Below are 7622 nucleotides of genomic sequence, written 5' to 3'. Positions count from 1 at the left end.
TTTCTTTTTCTTATTTATTTTATCACTTATTATAGATTTGGAATGTAGTTCTTTAAATAACAATTACTTATATCCATTCTTTCACAAATTTATAATAGAAAGCAAACGTTCAAACAAAGGGATTCAAAATTCCATCAATTTTATTGAAAGCGGATTCGCCTATGTCGGAAACACAATTATGACAATCAGATAGGCATGCATCTGTAAGTTGCGTAAATTAAACTTGCGTATTCAACGTGCAATGTGATAGCTAAAGTAAAAGTAATCAACTATAAAAGATGCATGTATCAGCTTAAGAAACAGTGTAACACCTTACCTTGTTTTGTAGCCGCTGAATCAGTAACATATTACATACCTTTACATATGTTTGTTTTTGATCGGTTGACTAGTTCCCATTTAACTATAAAGATGACAAATATTCTAATGCATAAAAACTCAAAACGTTTGATATAAGGTTAAACCCTTAGCATGTGTAAAACATTTGTTATAAGGTTAAACCCTTAGCATGTGTAAAACATTTGATATAAGGTTAAACCCTTAGCATGTGTAAAACATTTGATATAAGGTTAAACCCTTAGCATGTGTAAAACATTTGTTATAAGGTTAAACCCTTAGCATGTGTAAAACATTTGATATAAGGTTAAACCCTTAGCATGTGTAAAACATTTGATATAAGGTTAAACCCTTAGCATGTGTAAAACATTTGATATAAGGTTAAACCCTTAGCATGTGTAAAACATTTGATATAAGGTTAAACCCTTAGCATGTGTAAAACATTTGATATAAGGTTAAACCCTTAGCATGTGTAAAACATTTGATATAAGGTTAAACCCTTAGCATGTGTAAAACATTTGATATAAGGTTAAACACTTAGCATGTGTAAAACATTTCTACTTTACATACTTAGTGATGTTACCACAGTAAAATGGCTCACTCAGGTTTTACACATTTCTACTGTGACATACTTAGTGATGTTACCACAGTAAAATGGCTCACTCAGGTTTTACACATTTCTACTGTGACATACTTAGTGATGTTACCACAGTAAAATGGCTCACTCAGGTTTTACACATTTCTACTGTGACATACTTAGTGATGTTACCACAGTAAAATGGCTCACTCAGGTTTTACACATTTCTACTGTGACATACTTAGTGATGTTACCACAGTAAAATGGCTCACTCAGGTTTTACACATTTCTACTGTGACATACTTAGTGATGTTACCACAGTAAAATGGCTCACTCAGGTTTTACACATTTCTACTGTGACATGCTTAGTGATGTTACCACAGTAAAATGGCTCACTCAGGTTTTACACATTTCTACTGTTACATACTTAGTGATGTTACCACAGTAAAAGGGCTCACTCAGTCAGGTTTTGAGTTCATCCAGTTCCAAATTTATTGTTTCTGTTTGTATGTTTCTAATGTATTTCCGAGTTTTGAATACCTGTTAACTACTATAAACTCTGATTCTATAAATAAAAACATCAGGATCGATGTACCGAAAGATCAGCAAGGATCCGAGTGTACTCTCTTGTTTTAAATGGGCCAGACTTCCTTTTGAATCTCTAGTCATGTGTGTTTAGTATTTAATGGGCCAGACTTGCTTTTGAACCTCTAGTCAGGTATGTTTAGTATTAATGGGCAAAACTTCCCTTTGAACCTCTTGCTATGTATGTTTATATTTATTCGGTCAACAGAGGGTGTTCAGATGAAGTCTTTTCTTGTGTCAATGTCAATACAAAAATAATTTTTTTTTGATATTATCAAAAACTACGAAGACCAAGGTCACAAAGCATCCTTCAACAATGGACGAAAACCAATAACGTATATCCCCGAGTTAACTAAAGTTAATAGCATCGGCTTGATTGAAGTCGAAAACAATAATGACAAAAACAAAAAAATAACTGCCAGTACTTTGACAAAAGTTATCAATCTAATGTTTTCCAGTGCATCATATGTATTATTTTTGGAATGAACACAAAATTAAACATTTGTTTATTACTAGTAATCATTTCCAGTATTTTGTAATGTGTATCGGTCCATAATTTGCAAATGAAAGCTTATTTTTTTTCCATTCAAGTTTAACTGCATCTCCTGCTTGCAGTATAATAAGATTGCCACTATAGTATTTAACATTTTTAATCTTCACCGAGATAACATGATTTACAATATTTGAAAAAAATATAGATTATTGCAGATAGTGTAGTATAAGTCGTCACAGATGTTTGTAACATTAATAGAACTTTTGCATTTGTGCATTTAATTGAAATAAACAATAGAGGACTAGCGTTATCTGCGCGACCGGGTTCTTTGTACTTTACAAGAAGAAACAAAACGCGTATACTAAAGGTCAGTAGTTCAGGAAATTTAAAAATAAAAACAAAAGGAGCCTGATGTTAGACAGAATAGATGATGTAAAAGATTTAGTATTTGGTATTTGTTATATTATAGTTCGTTTCTGTTGTGTCGTAGTTCCCCTCTTATATCTGATGTGTTTCCATCAGTTTTAGTTTGTTACCCAGATTTTTATTTTTTTCTCTATCGATTTATAAATTTCGAACAGCGGTATACTACTGTTGCCTTTATTTTGCAATGATTTCTTTGATTCGTTGATTCGCAGGGCCGTAACTGCATTGAGGCAAATGAGGCAAATGCCTCATGTTGGAAATTTCAAAAAAAAAAAAAAAAAACGGAAACAAAACATTGTCTTCATATCAAATTGTTTTCACTGAAAGTCTCTTGCAAAAAGCACGTTTTCTTTACTATCTGTTGTTGCCCCTGCATGTTTTCGTGATCCATGTTTCTATTTTACTTATAGTTTTCAGAGTAGATAGTCTATTGTTTGTACTTCTGTGTCCCGGGTTTTTCTTTTGTTTGTACTTCCGTGTCTCGGGTTTGTCTTTTGTTCATTTATTGTCCTACTTTATGACTATAGTCTGAGTGTTGATTTTCATTTGTAAGCGTTTTGTTTTGCAATAGTGCATGTCCACCGATGTCCAGACATTGTGTGAGAAAATATTTTAAGAATATACGATGCTAAACTGGACACAGCAAAACAAATGTCGTTTCTGCATGGAGAATTGAACTTAATATCAAAGAAAACTGGCTCTTTTTTGTAGAAAGATAGCTGACATGGATTAAATTAAAGTAAGACCTCTAATTTCCCGTATCAAGTCATCTATATAAATTATAAAACACCAATGCATTGCAATATGACCTTTTACATTGAAGGGTTCAACTTGCATTAACTTCAGACCCTTTAACAGAAAATAAAGGAACATGGAGTAAACGTGCACGGGACCTAATCTCACACAAAGTCAATGCATAGAAACAAATACAATGATCAATGGTCAAATCTTTATCTTGATAGTTACTGGAGGGTCTTCAACAATAAAAGAATCATTAATAACGTAAAACAAGGTCAAGATGGTCCTTAGTGACGACTTTTCAGTACTAGTATAATTATAATAGTTGCACTGTCACTATATTTAAATCTAGTAAAAAAAATAATAAAAAAAGTCTAAGCACTATACAAGACAACAACAGATCGACAGACAGATCTGGTTTTAATAATTATGAGATTATGAGAATTACGATTTTTGCTTTATCCTACATATCGGTCTACTTTTAATGTTGTCCCTGTGAAACCTAAAAGTCTTAAAATACAATTAATCTATGTTTTAGCTTTGAGACCAGAATATTGTCGAAAAAATAGCTAAAAATTAATTGCGTTTCAATGTAAATAAAAAAGTCCGGGAAACGCTCAGAATGCACGATTTTGCTTTATTTTTCTCAGAGCTTCAGACCCCTCGCCAAAAGTTTTTAGCCTCGCTACGCTCGGCAAATATATTTTGCCTCACTATTAAAAGATGCTAGTTACGGCCCTGAATTCGTCATTCTAATGTTATGTCTACATATTGCATATCATTTTATATCGTATCAGTTTTTAGAGCAAATACGTAAAGTTTTTTCTGTTATCCCGTTCCATTATATTTTGCTTAGCATTTGTTTGGGATTTTATTTCATTTTATCAAATCCCTATCTAATAATTACCAAATGATCATTTATTGCAGATCTTGAGTTGACCATTTTCCACATACGATCCAGAAGATTTATAAATAAACTCCTAATAGATACCAGGATTGAGATTTCATATTTCTTTAACATTTTCCCTTTGGCCTATATAAAAGTAGTATGACGTGCAGTACTTTTGATTGAATTAAGTACAAAAAGAAATAAAAATTAAATATGTTTCAAATCGCTATATTCCAATTACACGCAAGTATTGCAGTTTGTTGGCTGTAACATTTGTACTTTTTAATTTGACGTAGAGAACAAAATTCCTTGAATACCACTAAATATAAAATAAATTATGAATAAAACGAACATTAAGTAATAAAACATTAAAAGTTAAGATAATTCTTGATTGACATATATTACAAAAATCAACAATTTAAACAATGATCACGTTAAACGGCTTATAATTATGACCTGTGACCAAACATTAAATAAATTTATTATAGTAATCTGATTTATCATTCCTATGTGAGAGAAGAAATAGTTCATTCCCTCAAAACAATCCCTACTGCTACATAGTGTCCAGTGATACCTGAGGAATCCTGACATTGTGATGATAAAATGTTGATTCGTTTTATAACCTTTACATGTTTGATCTACATCGCACGGTGTAATAGTTACTACCCTAGGAATCGTGGATATGGTGGTTATAGACCACCGGCTCAGTGTATAGTCTCGCAGTGGGCAACGTGGGGACAGACAGACTATTTTGGAATCCAAAGAAGATACAGGTGGATTATAAGACATCCTACACCTGGCGGGGGAATGTGTCCTAATCTGATCGAGACAAGAACAGGTAAAAACATCACCTGCATCATCCTCCCCAACCTGTTATATTCTTAAATAATTACTTGGGGCATATCTAAAATCTTATATATGAAACTGTGTTATTTAAGAAATCATGGCTTGTTTTGTTTTGGAAGGAATGGGTGATACGTAGTTCACATTTAGCAATGATGTCAAAATTTTAGATCTGATTGATATACATGTCTGGAGACTTTTCGGATCATTTTGAAATTGTCGTGGTGAACTTTAAAGGCGGACATCGGATTGGTTGGTGTAATTGTTACAAGATCAGAAAGTAGAATGGAGTATTGTCAGATTCTTGAAAGAGATTCATGAACACCAGATCTGTAATTCAATCAGATTGACAAGTTTCATCCTTTAGATTTGTGGACACCAGATCTGTAATTCAATCAGATTGACAAGTTTCATCCTTTTGATTTGCTATTATGATATCATTACTGAAAGCCAGTGTACTTGATAACTTTTAAAGTAAAAAGCATATTGTTCCAAAAAGTAAAATCACAAAAATACTGAACTTAGAGGAAAATCAATTCGGAAAGTCCATAATAACATGGCAAAATCAAATATCAAAACGCATCAAAAACGAATGGACAAGCAAATCATTGAAAAAAAAATTAGAAACGATATTATATTTTCTTTTGTGTTTTATTGTTGCGAATTTAGACATTAAGCAAAACTCAAGGAAAAAACCTCATCCTCGTCTAGGCGGGAGGAATTTGGGCCCACATATGAGATTTTCAAAACTAAAGTTTGCCTTGAAACAGACACATGAAAAACCATCATTACTTCTTTAGATAATTTGTATGTACGCTGTATAAGTTCATGTTTTTATCAAATTTTCTCAATGTATAATCGGCTAAGATCCAAATTTCTCATCATTCGTATTTTTCTTGGTAATTTTTTTGTTTTTTTATATATTTCATATATACCATAAACAGCTCCTTGTAATTGTGCGGTTGGACAATGGTCATTATGGAGTGTTCCGAATCGGTCCGGTGTTAGTTTTAGAAATAGAAACATATTAAAACGACCATCCTATGGAGGAAGACCATGTCCAATAGTATACCAGACTAAGCAAGGTTTGTTGTTTTTATTGATACCTGTACAAATGAAACTTAATTATATATCGTTCTTTATACTTTCCTTATGAGTTTCTATTAAGAAAAAAATCCGAAAAACTGTATGTTGGAATAATTACACAATTAGTATCATGGACGATAATCACACGGTGTTATACAGATGTTTGACTTATCAATAAAACACAATAGCCGCGATATCGTAGATTGCTGAAATCAATATTGTGGTAGATTTTGATTTGAGTTCTCGATTTATTGGTATTCAACTCGCTTTAATCTCTGTGTCGCCAGTTTGTATTTTTGGAGACGGTCGGATGCGCGGTGAAAACCATTGGCCCCCTGTAGGAAAACTGACAATCCTAGTAAATCAAGATACACACTATCGCTATTTAGTCCAATCCGGGTAAGTTATACAACTTTCTGTTTGGGTCAGGCTTCCAAAAAATTGACGTCATCAGTAGTGAGCTGAGGGAGGAAAAACTTTAGAAAGCGATCATTTGGAAACTTGGATATATTATGATCCCCTTTTTCGAAATTAAGAATGAAGTAAAAAATTATTTTGTTTGAAGTATTTACGATAGTTTAAACAGGTCTCATTAAAAAGTATTATGCATGGTGCATTGTTTAAACAGGGTTCAAGATAGCTTCAACTGGATGAAAAAAGTTTTTTAATTTTAGAGCTTATCCGGAATGGAATAAATAGCGATTATGTGTATTGGAGTCGAATTCCCCTGCCACGTGCAGGACACGAACTTAAAACCCGGATGTTGACAAGCTAGTGATTCAGTTTGGTTAAATGGAATATAATAAATATCTCGAATATTTATGAATGATCTTGGCGCATTATGGTCATAGCAATTTGGTCTTTCAAAGTGTTAACATAGGGGGAAATTCTATTAGACTAAGCCCATTCCAGTCAGGATTCTACTTCGTCAAAATTATCTCCCCATTACGCCAGTTCATTTTCACATGGAAGCCATTGTAGGGATGACGCGCTGCCAATTTTGCTCTTGAAAACAGATAAATTTATCCACATAGCACCATTACGATCCTTACATGTCAGTTGTATTTTAAAAGACAAATGTATCTACTAGCTAATGAGCATCAGTTAATGATCTTGTCTGCATTGATTCAACTTAAAACTATTGTCTGATCGGTTGTCTGGTGCAATTTTCCAAAATTCTTAAACATTTAAAAAAAAAATTGAAATAAATATTTCGTGGAAGGGCAGACTAAATATTTTCAGTGGTTGAAGATTATAAACCCTAGTTATCACACACACAAAAAGTATATATTTTTTCGAAGATATGCATTTCCATCATCCAACTTTAGAGACTGTCGTCAAGTACTTTTAGTAAAACAATAGCTATACTCTGTTTTTGTGATTCATTAAATAGGTATTTCACTTGACCCCTCTATTTTATCTTTTCGTACTGTGATGTTTTTATGTTATAAAGTCAACCTGAAGATTTAATGTATAGAAATGATAGAATCTGAAGCGAGATGATCAGGTGCACTCGTTTTTCTCTTATCGATACAATTGTTCCCCATATTTTTGGAATTTTTTCTTGAGTCACATAATGAAAGGCTAGACACGAAAATTACTGAACTAGTAGATTGATATGTTCTCCGTCCGTGGTATTTTTTTTTTTAAAT

This window comes from Mytilus galloprovincialis, chromosome 3 (assembly GCF_965363235.1).
Source record: "Mytilus galloprovincialis chromosome 3, xbMytGall1.hap1.1, whole genome shotgun sequence".
NCBI lineage: Eukaryota > Metazoa > Mollusca > Bivalvia > Mytilida > Mytilidae > Mytilus > Mytilus galloprovincialis.
Note: the sequence above shows the minus strand (reverse complement) of the source record.